Source organism: Tachyglossus aculeatus, chromosome X1 (assembly GCF_015852505.1).
Source record: "Tachyglossus aculeatus isolate mTacAcu1 chromosome X1, mTacAcu1.pri, whole genome shotgun sequence".
NCBI lineage: Eukaryota > Metazoa > Chordata > Mammalia > Monotremata > Tachyglossidae > Tachyglossus > Tachyglossus aculeatus.
Genome location: NC_052101.1, coordinates 68,337,699 through 68,356,175, shown reverse-complemented (window position 1 = coordinate 68,356,175; position 18,477 = coordinate 68,337,699). Strand labels below are relative to the sequence as shown.

Genomic DNA, 18,477 nt, shown 5'->3' with positions numbered 1-18,477 from the left:
TCAAAAATCTCCAGTGGCTACCAATCAACCTGCGCATCAGGCAAAAACTCCTCACCCTCGGCTTCAAGGCTCTCCATCATCTCGCCCCCTCCTACCTCACCTCCCTTCTCTCCTTCTACAGCCCAGCCCACACCCTCCGCTCCTCTGCCACTAATCTCCTCATCGTGCCTCGTTCTCGCCTGTCCTGCCGTTGACCCCTGGCCCACATCATCCCCCTGGCCTGGAATGCCCTCCCTCCACACATCCGCCAAGCTAGCTCTCTTCCTCCCTTCAAGGCCCTACTGAGAGCTCACCTCCTCCAGGAGGCCTTCCCAGGCTGAGCCCCCTCCTTCCTTTCCCCCTTCTTCTCCTCCCCATCTCCCCTGCCTTACCACCTTCCCCTCCCCACCTGTATATATGTATATGTTTGTATGTATTTATTACTCTATTTATTTATTTTATTTGTACATGTTTATTCTATTTATTTTATTTTGTTAATATGTTTTGTTTTGTTCTCTGTCTCCTCCTTCTAGACTGTGAGCCCACTGTTGGGTAGGGACCGTCTCTATATGTTGCCAACTTGGACTTCCCAAGCACTTAGTACAGTGCTCTGCATACAGTATGCGCTAAATAAGTCTGATTGAATGAATGAATGAATTCTCCCCTCCCAGCCCCACAGCACTTATGTACACATCTGTAATTTTATTTATTTGTATTCATGTCTGTTTCCCCCTCTCTAGACTGTAAGCTCATTATGGGCAGGGAATGTGTCTGTTTATTGTTGTATTGTATTCTCCCAAGCACTTAGTACACTGTTCTGCATAGTAAGCGCTCAATAAATATGATTGAATGAATGAACTCAGGCCTGGGAATCAGAAATACCTGGGTTCTCATCCTGGCTCTGTCACTTGTTGGGCAAGTCACTTCATTTCTCTGGGCCTCAGTTTCCCCATTTGTAAAATGGGGATTGACACTGCGAGCCCCACGTGGGACATGGACTGTGTCCAACCTGATTATCCTGCATCTATTCCGGCACTGAGTACAGTGCCTGGCATATAGTAAGAGTTTAACAAATACCATTTTTTTTAAAAAAAGATGGACAAAAGAAATGTTTTACACCACCTACACCCAAAGAAGAAAACTTCCAACAATAGGGCACATAACAGTGGATAGCTGAGCTATAGCTGCAGAGGACAGGTCAGCAGCAATCAGATACATTCAATCATATTTACTGAGTGCTTACTCTGTGGAAAGTGTACAGCATTAGGGAAACCTTGAGACACTACAGAGAGAGACAACAGGAAATTGACTAGGAACTTCACCGAGATGGAGGTGGAACTGGCCATCTATAAGCTGACCTTAGTACAATACAACAACACTCATGCCATACACACACAGGTGCACAACTGCTTTTTCCTACCCAGTCCAGATGCATGTTTTTGCCTAGTTTCTCTATCCACAATGTGTAATGAAAAACAAACCTAGAAGTACAACTAGATTAAACATAGACCTGTGATGAACAGAGTCGATCATCTGAGGTAATGCAATTTCAATAAAAAAGCCTTTATTCTGAAAACAGGGTCACACTCAAATATATGACCAAGCAAACAAAGCTGCTTACAAACTCGGATCATGTTTATCTTCTGCAGTATGATGCCTCCATGTTATCCTGGAATTATGGTATTCCTTGAATTGCTTTTTTAAAACTTTCAAGATTATCAATCAATGTTTTTTATTGAGCACTAACTGTGTGCAGAGCACTGCACCAGGCATTTGGTAGAATACAATATAATAGAATTGGAAGACACATACATAGGATGACTGTCCTAGAGCAGAAGCTTTGGGAAGATCATAGCACCAAGAGGGAGGAACAAAAGACAGTGCCAGGCACTTTGGATATCACAGTGCAGTAGATAAGCAGGTTGCTATTGGGTGGGTAAATTAACAACCAAACTTCATTGGATTAAATGGCTGAATTTCAGCAAACACCTTAATATGAAGAGGGGGCTTCCTGCAGAGAAAATGTTCCTTAACTAGTTTTTGGCATTTTATCAGATCTCTTATACTCCCCAAACAGAATTTGCTAGATGACTGCTGGGTTGGAAACACCCTCTGTCACGTTGATGACATTTTAGTATACGGAGCAAATTGCAAAGCGTGTGATCCATGCTGTGCTGAAGGAAAAAAAAATACGAACTACAGTCGGCACTGAATGATAAATTCTTCCAGGAAGCAGAGTGAGTCAACTTTTTTGGACACAGTATTAATATATGATGGATGCAAGCCGACACAAAACCAGAACCATTTTAGAGACAACGCAGAAAGGAAAAGTGGGAGGTTAAGACTGCCCTACAAGTACCCTTGGCTTTATGAGAATTTATAAGAACCTTCAGATTGGATAAAATTCCCCCTTTTCAAGATCATCCACTTTAATGTTTTATGCTAGCTACCCAAAGTACTCAAGACAACCTGATCACTTGTGGTTGGCCAAACAAGACCGGATGAGTCACCTCTCCCAGGAATTATGCTAATGGTTATGCAAAAATGGGGCACTCTGAACAATCTGGATGTTGGCTTGGTACGGCCATTGTGTCATAAACCAAGCTCCAGGGCAAGAATCCCCTCCCTCCCTCCTCATATCCGACAATTACTCTTCCTCCTTCAAAGCCTTATTGAAGACACAACTCCTCCAAGAGGCCTTCCCTGACTAAGCCCTATTTTCCTTTTCTTCAAATCCCTTCTGTGTCACCCTGATTGGCTCCCTTTGTTCTTCCCGCCTCCCAGGCCCACAGCACTTACGTACATATCTGTAATTTACTTATTTATATTAATGCCTGTCTCTCCACTCTAGACTGTAAGCTCGCTGTGGGTGGGGAATGTGTCTATTTATTGCTGCATTGTACTCTCCTAAGCGCTTAGTCCAGTGCTCTGCATATGGTAAGTGCTCAATAAATATGATTGACTGACATGCATCAGCAACAACGAGGTAGTTGTACGGCTGAAGAACCTCCTGCTACTGAAAAGTACGCATGGCCTAGTAGATGAAGCATGGGCCCTGGAGTCAGAAGGATCTGGGTTCTAATCCTGACTCCACCACTTGTCTGCTGTGTGAACTTGGGCAATCACATCACTTCTAAGTTCATTCTGGATAGGGAATGTCACTGTTTATTGTTGTATTGTACTTTCCCAATCAGTGCAGTGCTCTGCACACAATAAGTGCTCAATAAATACAACTGAATGTATAAAATGGGGATTAAGACTGTGAGCCCCATGTGGGATATAGATTATGTCCAACCTTACTAGCTTGTATCTACCTCAGCACTTAGCAGTGCCTGACACATAGTAAGCACTTAACAAATACCATAAAAAAGAAACTAAAACTCATATTATAACCAATCATATTTATTGAGTGCTTACTGTGTGCAGAGCACTGTACTAAGCACTTTGGAGGGTATAACATAATATATAATAGAATATTGTACTCTGTTGGATATTGTTACATAACAGAGTACAATATTGTTATGTACATATTGTTATATAACAAAGTTGGTAGACAAGTTTTCTGCCCACAACAAGCTTACAGTCTACAGTAGTCCTGCCTTTGTCTGATGCTGTGCACATGTACAAAACCATTTCTTCCAACAGTGGCTACTTGGGCTGACCAGTGGATCATACTGTATTCAAACAGAAGCATGGTACGGACAGAACACTTAAACTTATACTCTTATACTCTAGTATTTCCCCCATCCTCAACCTATTTTAATGCCTGCCTCCCCCTGTAAATTGTAAGCTCTTTTTAGGCAGGGATCACATCTACCAACCCTATGGAGAGCTTAGTTTAGCATAAAGTTCATATATGAGAAGCAGCATGGCTTAATGGGTAGATCACGGGCCTTGGAGTCAGAAGAACCTGGGTTCTAATCCCAGCTCTGCCACTTGTCTGCTGTGTGACCTTGGGCAAACTGCTTCACTTCTCTGTGCCTCAGTTACCTCATCTGCAAAATGGGGATTATAAGACTGTGAGTCCCATGTTGGATAAGGACTGTGTTCAACCCAATTTGCTTGTGTCCAACCAGGATTAGTACAGTGCCTGGCATATAATAAGTGCTTAACAAATACCACAATTATTATTATTATTCTTGCAGTAAGTGCTCAATAGATACCACTGAAAAGCTGTGTGGTCTAGTGGCTAGAGCAAGGGCCTGGGAGTCAGAAGGACCTGGGTTCTAATCCTTGCTCCACCACTTGTCTGCTGTGTGACCCTGGGCAAGTCACTTCACTTCTCTGGGCCTCAGTTCCCTCATCTGTAGAATGAGGATTAAGACTCTAAGCCCTGTGTGGGACAGGAGCTATGTCCAACTGGATTACCTTTGTATCTATCCCAGTGCTTAGAACAGTGCCTGACACATAGTAAGTGCTTAACAAATACCATATATTATTATTATTATTATTATTACTGAGGAGCAAAATTATATGATGAAATCATGTGCTCTGGCAGAACTGACCATATGTGTACAGTGAACTCTTCTAGGTGCCCAGATGTCTTTCATTACAAAGGACAGTCACACCATTTGGAGTTCTGGTTTAATACCTGAAATAATAATAATACTACCAATAATGATGGTATTTGTTAAGCACTTACTATGTGCCAAGCACTGTGTTAAGTGCTGGGGTAGATATAAGGCAATCAGGTTGTCCCACGTAGGACTCACAGTCTTAATCCCCATTTTGCAAATGAGGTAACTGGGGCACAGAGAAGTTAAGTGACTTGCCCAAAGCCACACAGCTAAGTGCCAGCTAACCTCTGATTCCCAAGCCCGTGCTCTTCCCACTAAGCCACACTGCTTCTCAGGCTAGTGGTAGGATCTACTAATGTTCCACTTTTAGCTGGAATAGTAGGACAGAACTCTGAAGGTGCAGAGGTTACAGTAATTAGAGTAAGCAGTAGCAACTGCAGCAGCAGCGGTACTTCCTCCCTTCAAAGCCCTACTGAAAGCTCACCTCCTCCAGGAGGCCTTTCCAGACTGAGCCCCCCTTTTCCTCTGCTCCTCCTTCCCTCCCCATCATCCCTACTCCTTCCTTCTGCTCTACCCCCTCCCCGCCCCACAGCACTTGTGTATATATGTACATATTCATTATTCTATTTATTTTATTCATGTTGTGCATATATCTATAATTCTATTTATTTACATTGATGCTATTGATGCCTGTCTACTTGCTTTGTTTTGTTTTGTTGTCTGTCTCCCCCCCCCCCCCCCCCGCCCAGACTGTGAGCCCGTGGGGTAGAGATTGTCTCTGTTGCCAGATTGTACTTTCCAAGCACTTAGTTCAGTGCTCTGCACACAGTTAACACTCATTAAATATGATTGTTTGATTGTGGAGCACTTATTCTGTACAGAGCACAGTAGTAATTGCTTAGGAGAGCACAACAGAGTTAGTAGACATGATCCCTGATCTCAAGGAGCTTTCAATCTAGTAATCTGTGATCTTTGAATATTCATTAATTCATTCAATCATATTTATTGAGTGCTTACTGTGTGCAGAGCACTGTACTAAGCGCTTGGGAAGTACAAGCTGGCAACATATAGAGACAGTCCCTACCCAACAGTGGGCTCACAGTCTAGAAGGGGGAGACAGAGAACAAAACAAAACATATTAACAAAATAAAATGAATAGAATAAATATGTACAAGTAAAATAGAGTAATAAATACATACAAACATATATACATATATACAGGTGCTGTGGGGAAGGGAAGGAGGTAAGGCAGGGGAGATAGAGAGGGGGACAAGGGGGAGAGGAAGGAGGGGGTTCAGTCTGGGAAGGCCTCCTGGAGGAGGTGAGCTCTCAGTAGGGCCTTGAAGGGAGGAAGAGAGCTAGCTTGGCGGATGTGGGGAGGGAGGGCATTCCAGGCCAGGGGGATGACGTGTGCCGGGGGTCGACGGTGGGACAGGTGAGAACGCGGCACGGTGAGGAGATTAGTGGCAGAGGAGTGGAGGGTGTGGGCTGGGCTGTAGAAGGGAGGTGAGGTTGGAGGGGGCGAGGTGATGGAGAGCCTTGAAGCCGAGGGTGAGGAGTTTTTGCCTGATGTGTAGGTTGATTGGAAGCCACTGGAGATTTTTGAGGAGGGGAGTAACATGCCCAGAGCGTTTCTGGACAAAGACAATCCGGGCAGCGGCGTGAAGTATGGATTGAAGTGGGGAGAGACAGAAGGATGGGAGATCGGAGAGGAAGCTGATACAATAATCCAGACGGGATAGGATGAGAGCTTGAATGAGCAATATTGCAATCTATCTTCTCTCCCCAACCCTTTCCCTCTCTTCTTCCTTTTCTCTTTCCCTACTCCCCTTTTCTTTTGTTCTTCTTCCCCTCCCTTCCCTCCTCTTCCATTTTCCCCACTCATACACTCTGTCTCAGCCCCTTGTCCTTGGCTTCCCCCAGCCCCATTTTGGGTTTGGGGAAAACAGGTCATCATATTGCATTATCCCTTTGCTTCTGGTTACAGATGCTGAGCAGAATCCATGTACATAGTGTGAGAGATAAGATATTCTCCTCTCAACCCATAAATCCTCTGAGGATTGTACACTAAGGGTTTATGACAACCTGCTTTTCTATTGACACAAAGGAGAAACAAGTTCAATATTACCTTAAACATGTAACATTAACATGCATTTTACTTTCTGTAGTGAATAGGTCTGGGATAGGGTCAATGCTGATTTGCAATCAATCAATCAATCAATCAATCGTATTTATTGAGCGCTTACTATGTGCAGAGCACTGTACTAAGCGCTTGGGAAGTACAAATTGGCATCACATAGAGACAGTCCCTACCCAACAGTGGGCTCACAGTCTAAAAGGGGGAGACAGAGAACAGAACCAAACATACCAACAAAATAAAATAAGTAGGATAGAAATGTACAAGTAAAATAAATAAATAAATAAATAAATAAATAGAGTAATAAATATGTACAACCATATATACATATATACAGGTGCTGTGGGGAAGGGAAGGAGGTAAGACGGGGGGATGGAGAGGGGGACGAGGGGGAGAGGAAAGAAGGACATTTGCACACATGGAATGCTTATATAATGTGATAATCCTGCATTTGTTAGAGAAGCCTGCTCTGTGCAATGCTATTTCTGACTTCTTTTCTCATTTTCTTTTCTCATTGATTTTAGCTTTTTCATCTTGTCATCTTGTTCTTCCACACCCCAAACGATTTCCATTTTGGTTGATTATTTTTTTCCTAACTGTATTTTCTTGGAAAACAAAAGGAAAGAGCATTTGTGTACTGATGGTAGAAATCATGGAGGCACACAATCAGTAAGGTCCTGGAATACAGTCAGACCACCAACATCAGAGCAATACTTGTTATATTACAAGGACATAAGAGGAGAATGAATGACAACATAGTGGAAAGAACCCAGGCCTGAGAATCAGAGGACCTGGGCTCTAATTCCTGCTCTGCCACTTGTCTGCTGTAGGACCTTGGGCAAGTCACTTAACTCTCTAGACTGTAAACTTGTCGTGGGAAAGGAATGTGTCTAACAGAGTAAGCACTCTATAAATATGACTGATTGATTGATTCTCTGGGCCTAAGTTTCCTCGTGTACTTAATGAGAATTAAATACTCCCTCTTGGATTGTCTTGGATTTGATTGTCCCATGTGGGATAGAGGGTGTCTCCAATCTGATTATCTTGATTCTACCTCAGCACTGGCAAAAAGTGCTTAGCCAGTACCACTATTATCATTATCAATCAGGAACTGTGTGACCATCTTTGAGCAGGTGCTTCATGGAGATCATGACACAAAGGAGGAAAAATGAAACAGTACCAGCCACTGTGGATAACAAATGCAACGGTGCAGCAAGGAGCAATCTTTATAGGGCCATGATGTGGAATGGATTGTCAATTCCACATTGGTTTTATGTCACATTTGCTCATACTGAGTAAATAATCTCATTAGAAGCATTATCCTTGAACCAAAAGGATATCTACTATGCATAGATGTCCTTATGTCTTTCTTATGACTTGTCAGTGAATATCTGCTAGATTTTTGAATTATATGTATTGGATTAGTTATGTCAAGTAAAGCAGGATGGGAAGCAGCATGGTCTAGTGGATAGAGCCCGGGCATGGGAGTCAGAAGGACCTAGCTTCTAATCCTGGCTCTTCCACTTGACTGTGTGACCTTGGGCAAGTCACTTCACTTCTCTGGGCCTCAGTTACCTCATCTGTAAAGTGGGGATTAAGATTGTGAGCGTCACACGGGATATGGACTGTATCCAACCTGATGAGCTTGTATCTACCCCAGTGCTAATTACAGTACAGTAAGTGCTTAACAAATACCTTAAAAAAAATCTAGAAGAGTGTAAGATACTAATAAACAGTCAACATTACTCTCATGTCATACTAATTTAAGGACCTTCTATGAGAGAGTGACAGCTGACATAGAAGCAATAAATATAATTTCTCTAGATTTCAATAAAGCTTTTGATCTTGTCCCACATGACATTTACATTAAGCTAGAAAAGGCATTTTATTGGATGAGCTATATCTGGCTCCAAAGTACACTCAGCTCTGCTAAAACTCATACTTTTGCTATGTATTTTAGCTAGAATATAGTAGTAATAGTAGTAATAGGAAGTGTTTACTTAAATGTTTACTGTACGAAATGCCGGGAAATAATATACAGGTGGGAATTAGACCAGGAGGATTATTCCAACAACATGAGCCTATCTGGACACTGTATGGTGTGGTATTGGAAGAAATGGTTGTGTACACATGTGTGTGGTACCTTTGTGCCGCATAAAACATGTCAGTACTACAAAGTGTGTTTTCATTAACACACAGATCTTCAAGAATGCAACCCCTGTGTTATAGGAGGACTGGGTATATTTGAAATCACAGTGCCATTTGGAAATTCATGTCATTCTCATGACAAGTAGATGCTATTACAGGTTAAAAGCTTAACTGAGGCTAAAGTAGTTTTCTGATGAACAAAGCATCTATCATATTACCGTATGAATAAGATTTTCAAACCTGCTCATTTCTAAAGGGACATGCATTAAAAATATTTTTCACATTGCAAGATAAGACAGAAATAGAGCATGGTTTTTATATTTAGACGATGTTCCCGCTAACACAATAAATGCTACTCTATGTATAGAATGTCAGATTGTTAAGCATACAAATTCCATTCCTCAAATTTTACATGTTCTTCTGTGATACTATTTGATGCAATATTCTTTGAAGCCTGTAGACTTTCTGATATTTTCACACACACATAGAAAATAATTTATTTGATGTTAAAAATAAATAATTTAGATAAAAATGCAAGTGGAAAACCACTATAATTTGTCTGTGAGGCATTCTTTGTAATGCAAAATAAATGACTAGGTACTTCATGTAAGACAACATCACTTGAGGATAACGTTTGAGTTAATGAGCTAACATTATTTTCCCCAGCATCAGAATAGTAAATATGTGATTTGTAATTGTATATTGTGACTCGGATGGTCATATGCTTGGAAAATGCTGTGATCCCCTGGGAATCAGACCTTAGTCTACGAAAAGGCCTGTGGTCCCGGAAACTGAAAGGGGCAAAGGAAAAATGGATAAAGAGAGGAAGAAAGGAATGGAAGAAAGGTATACTAGGGAGGGGTGGAAGGGGAGAATGGAATGGAGGGGGAGAAAGGGAAAAAGGTGGGAGGGAGGAAGGAATGAAAGAGAGAAGAGGGGGAGAAGCATTCACTCTCTGCCATCACTGCTGCAGCCTTCTCACTGATACTGCCAAGGATGGTAGGGGCAGAAGATGGTGGCTTCAGCTCAACTGACCTGCTTTGAGCTGCCAATGTTACCACCACAAGCAACAGCAGTAGTAGTCCCAGTAGCCACCCTGGCTCCTGCCACACCTTATATAGTAAAAGGAATTTCCAGGGGTGGGACCCAGGGATGGAGTAGTTGAAAATATACCCATCTCATATTCAGATATGAGAGAGTTTGTTGTATCATTGCATCTGTTTGTCTATATGCCTATTTGCCTTCCTCTTGGGGTGTTCAAGTGTGTACCTAAGAAAATTCTGATTATTGGCTTTAAGACACTCTCCCTCCTATGTATTCACTTTCTTCTCCCACAGCACCCCAGCTGGTACTCTTTATTCCTCTCAAGCTAACCTACTCTACTATCTCTCATTTTCATATTTACAGCCCTGATCCCTTGCTCACATTCCTGCCCTCTGCCTAAAAATTCAACAGACCATAGCTCTCTTCATTTTCAAAGCCCTTCTGAAACCACATCTCCTCCTGAATCCTTTCCCCAACTACTTTCTAATTCTCCCTGTTGATATACCCATAAATGTTATTTCTGTGATACTCAAATCCTCACAATCTTCAATCTTTCATAGCAATTATGTATACATCTTACATAAACTATTGCTTATGCACTAACTCAAGTACCTATCCCCCACGTGTAATTCTGGATGTTTCTCTCCCCTGCTAGATTGTAAGCTCCTGGAGAGCAGGGATCATGTCTACTAATTCTATTGTACTCTCCCAAGTGCTTAGCACAGTTCTTTGCACAGAATGAGAGCTCAGTAAACATTCCAAGTGCATTTGTGGGTGTGTGTCTATTCCACTGTATGGAGTAAGCTTATTTTGAGCATGGGTCTTCCTGAGGTAGGGTTCTGGTTTCAGGGCTTCTCAAGAGAAGGCAAGAAGACAGGTAGCAGTCAGAGATAATGAGTCAGAAATTCAGAAAGTGAGACATCCAAAGATAGTGAAAAAGCCAGACAGACAAGAACAGAAAGTCTCTAGACTGTAAGCTTGTTGTCGGCAGGGAATGTGTCTACCAACTCTGTTGTATTGTACTCTTCCAAGTGCTTAGTATAATGCTCTGCAATCAATCATCAATCATATTTATTGAGCACTTACTGTGTGCACAGTACTATACTAAGCACATGGGAGAGTACAATATAACAGAGTTGGTAGACATGTTTCCTGAGCTCTCAAATGCCATTAATGATGATGATGGTGAGAGATGTACAGTGGATGCAGGGAGGCTTAGAGAATTAGAGATATGTATAGCAGAGTTCAGGAACCAGGGAGTCTTGGAAGGAGGGAGGCAGGCAGACAAAGTCAGAGATGTAGATTGGAGAGACAGGGTGTAATAAAAGAAGAGGCAGAGAAGAGGCTTCATCCCTAAGATGCTTCCAGACTTTGCTTGTGCCTGGATGAGGTTGTGGCTGAGTTTTGGAGAGCTAAATCTACCCAGTCTGGTTCCATCCCAGTCTCCTCTTCTTAATGGGGCCCTCCTTAGATTTGTTGGGACAAATGACAGACTGCTTAGTATGGTGCCTGGAACATAGTAAGCACTTAACAAATATCATATTAATAGTAATAATAATAACGCCTCAAATTTAGACAGTCCCACTCAAAGTGGAACAACTGGTCACATGTTTAGTTGAGCATGACAGTGTGTGAATGTGTGTGTGTCTCTCTCGGAGGGGGGGATACGGAAGGAAGAATAGCATGTAACAAAAAGAAGAGAAAGAGAAGAGGAGGAGAAAGGAAAAGGGAAGAAGGAGGGAGAAAATATGAAGGAGTGGGAAAGGAAGATAAAGATGACATACCTGATAGATTAAGAAACTCACTTCACAGTCCCCAGTATAAATAACAAATGACCATTTCTACATGATACTATATACCAGGCAGTTGTCAAGACATTGGGCATGAAGGTGAAGAGAGAAGAAGGAGGTAAAAGAGAAAGGAGAAGATTTTAGAGGAAGAAAAAGAGGAGTAGGGAGAGGGTTTCAAAGAGGAGGAAAAGGAGAAGAAAGGGGATACATATGAGGGAGAGGCAGAAAAAGATGGGGTGGAGGCATTAGTAGACACGAACATGGCCTATTGGAACATGGGCCTGGGAATCAGAGGATCTAGGTTCTAATCCTGGCTCTGCCAATTACTTGCTGTGTGGCCCTGGGCAAGTCACTTAACTTCTCTGTGCCTCAGTTCTTCTGTTATTCCTCCTACTTAGACTGTAAGCCCCATGCAGGACAGGGACTGTGTCCAGCCTAATTAACTTGTATAGACCCTAGTGCTTAGAACAGTGTTTGACACATAGATTGTAAGCTTGCTATGGGCAGAGGCATGTGTGCTAATTCTGTTGTATTGCATTCTCCCTAGTGCTTAGTACAGTGCTCTGCACATAGTATGCACTCAATAAGTACTACTAATTGATATTAAATGCTTAACAAATACCATAAAAGCAAAAAAACAAAACCAAAGGGATAAGATTGATAGACATTGAAAATGCTGGAGCTCAGCCCTGGATGCTCTGAATGGTATTTCTGACATACTGATGTTACAGACAGGGGAACCCATCATCTTAGAATACAGAACAGCACAGGTGACTTTTGCACTGAAATCCATAAAGTCTGTCAAAATAGTTTAACCTGACCCAAGAAGTCACAGTTGCAAAGAAAGAGCCCAAGTTTCAGCCCTGGCTAAGCTAGATATTAGTGTTGAGCAATAAAACCTTCCAAAAATAAAGACTAAAGCCACAGGTGAAGATCTCGTTCTTGCCAAATCCAACAACCTCTACTCCATCCCAATCCTTCTCAACCTTTCAGCTGCCTTACCTAACCTTGGCTTCCCTGACACTGTCCTCTCCTGGTTCGCCTCCTATCTCTCTTGCAACTGCCTCAGTCTCTTTCGCAAGCTCCTCCTCTGCCTCACATCTCCTCCATGAGGCCTTCCCTGACTAAGCCCTCATTTCCTCTACTCCCTCCCCGTCTTGCGGAGCCCTGGCATTTGGATTTGTGCCTTTTATTCACCCCACCCTCAGCCCTACAACACTTACGCATATATCTGTAATGTCTGTCTTGCCCTCTAGCCTGTGAGATCCTTGTGGGTAGGAAACATGCCAACAAACTGTTACATTGCACTCTCCCAAGTGCTTAGCACAGTGCTCTGCACATAGTAAGCACCTCACTAAATTTAAGTGAGATCAAGAATGAAAAGAGTCTGAAACACTCAGACTCTCACACCTGGGCTGATGCATGCTCAGGTTTGGCCCCATCACATATGGGGACTTGTGAGCACCCCAAAGCCAAGTTTCCTCCCCCAGCTGCTCTCATGGTTGCCAAAAAGGAAAGGTGGGGAAACTTAAGATGGTGTCTTGAGGACTTAGTTTTCAACTAAATAATAAAAAAGAGACCTCCATGAGTCATAGATAGCTTTTATGTACAGAAGAGCATCAGTACTTTAGACTTTCAGGCAGATGGTCTTATGTTCTTTGACTTCACAGCAGCCTGGATGGCATTTAATGTTGGGGAGGCGACGAGTCATGGGAAAGAAACATGGAGCCCGGAGGCACACTTGGCTCATAATAAGTGCCTAACAAATATCATTTTAAAAACAATTTTCTCTTCAGGACAAAAGCACTCTAAGTGCTAAGAGACACCAGATAGATGGTAGAGAAAACTGGTACAATTCCATGAAGCTTAGACATGGTGGGACACAGAAAGAGCACGGGCTTGGAAGTCAGAGGACATAGGTTCTAATCCCTGCTCCACCACTTGTCTGCTGTGTGACCTTGGGCAAGCCATTTAACTTCTCTGTGCCTCAGTTACCTCATCTGTAAAATGGGGATTAAGACTGTGAACCCCATGTGCGACAACCTGATTACCTTGTATCCACCCCAATGCTTAGAACAGTGCTTGGCACATAGTAAATGCTTAACAAATACCATCATTATTATTAGAGAAGCAGCATGGCTTAGTGGAAAGATTACGGGCTGGGGAGTCAGAGGCTATGGGTTCTAATCCCGGTTCTGCCACTTGTCAGCTATGTGACTTTGGGCAAGTCACTTAACTTCTCTGTGCCTCAGTTACCTCAACTGCAAAATGGGGATTATGACTGTGAGCCCCACATGGGGCAACCTGATTACCTTGCATCTCCCCTGGCACCTAAAACAGTGCTTGGCACGTAGTAAGCGCTTAACAAATATCATCGTTATTATAATAATTATAATAATAATTATTAAAACCTTTTGAACTTAGGAAAAATGGGAGGAGGGGGAAGGACAATGTTTCTTAAAACTAAAGCAATCTAGGAGAGTATGAGAGAAGAACTGGAAAAGAGGACAGTTCTGGGAGAAGAAAAGGAAGGGCAGATTAATAGAAATCCTTATCTACGGACATGCTAGGGTGCCCAGCTGTTGATTCCATAGGATTGGAACCACAGGGTAAAAGTCACTGGCTTTGCCCCATAGCTTTTGGGGCAGGGCGGGTAGCAGTAGCCAGCCTTCCCTGCACTTTGGAGCCAGAAAGAGACCAGAGATGGAGTCAAGATGGTGGCTCCATCTCTTAACCTCAGTCGGCAGGAAGCGGGGGAAAATGAGGAGGATGCCCCCATCCCCTTTTTGGTCCTAATAGAGTACTGGGGCTGGGCCCAAGAAGTTCCTCTCCTCCCTGCCAGGTGCCTCATGAGCAGGACCCATCCACACATCCCAACTTCCACACAATCAGCCCAAGTGAACTGGGGATCGGGGGGCATCCATCAGGGATGGAACCAAGTTTAGAGGGCTGAAGCCAGTGGTGCAGCAGGCACCTATGGGGTCAACCTAGCTCTGTGCTACTTTCAGGCCAAGATCTACAGCCAGGCTAAGGGAGCAGGGCTGCTTCCCCCACAGGAGAAGCTGTGGCCATATGTGGCTGATCCTGGCTCCAAAGCAGTGTAGTGGCTGGGTGCTCCCATGGGGAGACTGCTTCCACAGTGGTTACAGAGCTCTGAGTTCCATCCCATCCCCTGAGGATTCTCTGGCTGTCTGGGAAGATCAGGCAGAAGCACAGTAAGCAAGGGGCTCCTCATGGGGTTTAGGGCTGGTGAAGACCGGAAAAGCATTAGTGGGAGAGGAGAGAAGGAGGAAGAGGAGGAGGAGGAGGAGGATCACTACAAGTGAATACCCTTTCATTCCTCTCCCTCTACTAGACTAGGTGTTCCTTGTGGTCAGGGATCACATCTACCAACTCTATTATACTGTAGTCTCCCAAGCACTTAGTACAGCGCTCTCTGTACTGTACTGCTCAATAAATATCTCTGACTGACTGATTTCTCCTCCTCTTTATGTCCTCTTACCATCTCCCTTACCCTGTTCTTTCCTCCCTCTCTCTCTTCATCATTTCACTCCTTTTCTAATCTGCCTTCCCTTTTTCTCCCTCCCTCCACCTTTTCTTCCCCTGCCCTCTCCAATCCCTGGCCACTCCAAGTTCCATCCCCATGTTCACCCCCCACATTCAAAATAAAAAGTTGGCATTCCTGCTACAGTGTGCAAGTAGAAAAGGGGGATGAAGGTAGTAGAGCCCCTAAAGGTCAAGAGGGGGCAAGTGAACAGGGTTAGGAAAGAAACGATGGTAATACTACATGATATAGGGCATTATAACGAGAATCAGAGATCAAGGCAGAAGGTGGCAGAAATCTGAGGGGAAAGTAGGGAACCCAGGCTTTTGAGGAAATGGAATATCCCAGCTGATGGTCTCACTGCTGGCTTTTTTAAGGATCTGGAGCTGATTGTAGAATTTGAGGAAACAATTAGCTAAGGCATCTAATGAGGCCGGGAGAGAGGGGAGGATGACCTTACACGATGGCCCAGAGTTTTCTGACAACATTGGACAGGATAGAAAAAGAGGGAAGACTTGAAAAACTGGGGGCTATTGATTCTGCTAATTTTATAAAATCTTTGCAACATCATACTTCGAAGGTTGGTGCTAACACTAGATCAGTATCACATACTTCTTAAAGGTGCACAGTGAAAGGGGGGGAAGACAAACTTGGGGTGGGGGACAGAAGTTGTTTGGAACACTGTTTGGAGCTCTCCCAAAACTGCCCTTTGCCCAAGGACTGGGAAGGGTTCCTTCATCCCTGTCTCCAGCTCCAAGGAGAAATTCTGCTTCTCCTCGCCGGCTGAAGAGGCAAAGATGGCTGAAGTCCATGAACACACAGCCAGTGAATCCCCACTTTTGGAGCTTTGGGGTCTGCACGGTGATGCCCCGCTTCTTCCCTCCACACTGCCATCTACAAGAGGAAGCCCTGCCCAACCATCGTTCCATTCCATCTGTTTTTTCCATGTTTTGGCTCATTTTAATTGTTGACCTGTGTGTATAATCATTTAATTCCCTATGTGTCTCTATCCCTCTTCCTCCCTCTATTTTTAGGTTATAAGCCCCCTGCAGTTCAGGAATCATGCCTGATTTAATGTCCATGAAATCTCCTCAGGATTAGAAGAGCACTTCACACACTCTAAGTGCTTACTAATTGTTAATGAATATGACTATAACTATGCAGAGAAGCAGTGTGGCAAAGTGGATACAGCACGGGCCTGGGAGTCAGAAGGTCATGGGTTCTAATCCTGACTCCGCCACATGTCTGCTGCGTAACCTTAGGCAAGTCACTTCACTTCTCTGTGCCACAGTTACCTCATCTGTCAAATGGGGATTGAAACTGTGAGCTCCACAAGGGACAGGGACTGTGTCCAACCCAAATTTGCTTGTATCCACCCCAGTGCTTAGTACAGTGCCTGCCACATAGTAAGCACTTAACAAATACCATCATCATTATTATTGTTATGACTGTGTTGGCCGTCTAGTCGACATACAAGAGGGTTTTTTTGAGAAAGAGGAGTTAGGCAGGAAAAGGACATAATGAAGAAAATTGAATAGTCAAGGATAAAACCAATCTGATGTAACAAAACAATAAAAGGATTACATAGCACAATTTTAAGGACAAAGCGCAAGTTAAAGGTGAAATATGGGGATTACAAAGCAAGAAAGAGGTAGGAGATAGAGCAAAATCTTAAACAGATACTGCAGAAGTGCCAAGATACAATCTGACTGGCACAAAACACTGGTGAAGTTGCAACTAAAGGGTGTGGAAGATAAGAGTACATCCTACCTTAGGGGCAGCTTGTGCAGAGCTGGAAACTTAGGAAATTGTAATTACTGAGTACTTTTTTGGCTTGACGTTTCCAGGTGATGTTGGCAAATATGTCCAAGTTACAGGGAATAGCTCATAGGAAAGACAATTGGAAGTATAGCAAAGATTATATGAAGATTTTGATTTTGAATATATTCATCATTAAGGGATAGCAGCAAAGTGGTACATTTTCAGGAGATGATGAAAGATGCATAAGATTTAGTAAGAAGGCTGCTAAATTGGAATAATGAGGAGAGAAGCAGCAGAATAGTTATTTGGGGAGCACTGAAAAGAGTAACACTCCTCCTCTTCCTCACCTCCTCTTCCTCTCCACATAGTTTGATTAAAGGAAGCAAGCAGCGGAGGAATTTTCCTTTTCTTATGATAAATGTCTAGCTTTTGTGCCAAACCAGTGAAAATAGTATAATATAAAATTGATTAATATTTATATTATTTTATGAGAAGCAACATGTCCTGGTGGATAAAGTCTGGGCCTGGGAATCAGAAGGACCTGGATTCTAACCCTGGCTCTGTCATCTATCTGCTGTGTGACCTTGGGCAGGTCACTTAACTTCTCTGTGTCTCAGTTACCTTATCTGTAAAATGGAGACTAAGACTGTGAGCCCCATGTGGGACAGGGACTGTGTCCAACCTGATTAACTTTTATCTTTTACTATCTTGTGCTGCTGAGTAGTTTCCTACCCATAGCGACACCACGGATACATCTCTCCCAGAATGCCCCACCTCCATCTGCGATCATTCTGGTGGTGTATCCATAGAGTTTTCTTGATCAAAATATAGAAGTGGTTTACCTTTGCCATCTTCTGTGCAGTAGACTTGAGTCTCTGCCCTTGACTCTCTCCCATGCCGCTGCTGTCCAGCACAGATGAGTCTTGACTCATAGCAGATTGCTTTCCACTCACTAGCCACTGCCCAAACTAGGAATGGAATGGGTATGCCTCTGCTTGACTCTCCCTCCCATAGTCAAGGCTGGTAGAGTACTGGAAACTCTTCAGGTGTGATCCTGAGAGGGAAACCTGTGTCTACCCCAGTGCTTAGTAGAGTGCCTGGCACATAGTAAGTGCTTAACCAATACCACAAATAAAAAAAAGAGCAAGACACAAAAGGAAATACTAGGTCTGAGTTATGCAGATTTAAAAAGGGGTATAAGAAACATGATTTGTAGTGAGGCTTTGAGCTATATTTTACTTAAAAAGTTCCCCACTACAGTTTATATATATATATATATAATATATATTAGATATCTATTATATATAGATATAATAGATACACTATAATATACATTATATAATATATAATATGCATTATAATATATAATATTACACATATAATAGATATAATATATACATATATCTGTCCTTCCTACATGAAAAATATGTCATTAATGATGAAATTCACCTGCCACAGTATACATTTTATAGAAAAAAATATGTTTCTATTTTCAAGAAGATTGCATGATGCCCAACAAAAACTTCCAAATTCTCTACCTTTAATATGGAGAACTGC

At 42.9% G+C, this 18,477-nt stretch overlaps 1 non-coding gene across 1 annotated transcript; it reads right to left on the bottom strand.

Moving 5' to 3' along the window:
* Positions 1-17,846: 17,846 nt before the first annotated feature.
* On the bottom strand, positions 17,847-17,984 carry LOC119920333. Its single transcript, XR_005448088.1, has one exon. It is a non-coding gene; the product is annotated as a small nucleolar RNA SNORA7 (small nucleolar RNA).
* Positions 17,985-18,477: the final 493 nt, after the last annotated feature.